The following is a 1,668-nucleotide window of genomic DNA, read 5'->3' on the forward strand; positions in this document are numbered from 1 at the left end:
GGGCACTGGCGAACCCTTAGTATTTAGTGGGGCCCGTTGTTGCGTAGCGGGCACCATAGGTGCACCCGTCGAGTGACCGTCGACTCGGATCGTGATGGATCAATCTAGATAAATTCGAGCTAAGTTTGCTACGGTGTACATCCCCTCTCCATGACGGATGCCTTTACACACACATCAGCATGCACTTAGTTGACACACTTTCTCACGGTAGTGCTAGCTGGGGGGACGCCTGGGCATCGTGCAGTCCGCCGGGGTTCGCATTCCACTGCCTAGCAAAAATGGAGAGCTAGATATAAGACGTCCACTGAAGGAGGTCCCTGCTGTCCCCAATGTGTGCTACCGTAAGCCGTAGGGCAATTCTCGCGACACGGCCTGTGAAGGCTTGCGGTGTGATACTTTGTAGTGCGGCAGCTATTGCGACGAACCGGGCCCAAGCGAACAGTTAAGTGTTCGCTTTCCCCCCCAAAACGGTACTCCGCTACCTGTGACTATTTCTATGTCTGGACAACATCCCCAACTACAGGGTTTATTGTACAACTTCTTCCACTGTCCGGCCCCTCTGTGGCCTTGCGGGGCCCTCACCGCGCTTGGGCCCAGTAGGGCGGCGTTACGTACCCTAGCACGCCGGTGGTGCAACGTACGTTGCTTCCTGACGAGTGCTCAGCACTCACTGTAACTCTTGCGCGGCGGGGAGACAAGCAAAGCACCGATAGCAACCCGTCTGCGCTGTCCATCCAACGGATGGAATACAAACGTACAAAGTTCATGTCTGTCCGTCCTGAACAGACGAGTCACAGGCAGGACAGTGCGAGGGGCGCACAGGACCCTTCTGGGCTCGCGTACAGCACACACGAAACGAAACACAGAGGGCAACATACTGTTGTCCGCCCAGTCTCAGCGCTAGGATAGACAGGCTTTCACACAACAGGCCTGGTGCAAGCCAGGCCGCTGGTAAGTTAGGGGAAGAACCCAGTAGATCACACACAAATAGGGAAAGGAAGGTGCGGGCTTCGCCACGCTCTACACGAGCGGAAGCCGCCGCGAAGCGCTCTTCCTTTGCAATCTCCCGCCGCTTGGTATTGTGTTCCCAAGGAGAGTATCGTAACCTTAGGGGGAACGCCAAGTGTGGAATTTCAATACTGCTGATGCTAGGACCTAAACCGTGCTCCTTCCGCTCTGTCGCGATCCTCAGGGGACCCATGGGGAGACTTGCGTTTCTCTTTTCAGCCTCCCGGTTGTCACATGCATAGCTATGACACTCCTGGGTTGCTTAAGGGGCTCTGAATATAGATGAAGGAACTAGGGATAGGTGTAGCTCGTGTACAAGGGACTGCGGGGATGGTTTGAGGGCTTCTTCAGGTTTACATTTCAACTGTCATTTGGGTTGCCATCCGGCTTTCATCTGGGGTTCCATTCGGGGTCACACTTGATCTGGTACAAAACTTGGTGCGAGAACCTGGATGTGTTTGACGAAGCTTGGGCCTCTCCTGGTTGCCACACATAGAAGGCTGCTTGAAGCTGACCAGCCGCTAGTTGTGGTTAGTCGCTAGTTGGGGCTAGTCGCTACTTGTTGCTAGCTGATTGGTCGCTAGTTGTGGCTAGTTGGCTAGTCGCTAGTCTTGGCTAGCTGGCTAGTCGGTAGCTACAGCTAGTTAGCCAGGGGTGAGC

Source organism: Cystoisospora suis, assembly GCF_002600585.1.
Source record: "Cystoisospora suis strain Wien I chromosome Unknown contig_369, whole genome shotgun sequence".
In the NCBI taxonomy this organism is placed as follows: Eukaryota; Apicomplexa; class Conoidasida; order Eucoccidiorida; family Sarcocystidae; genus Cystoisospora; species Cystoisospora suis.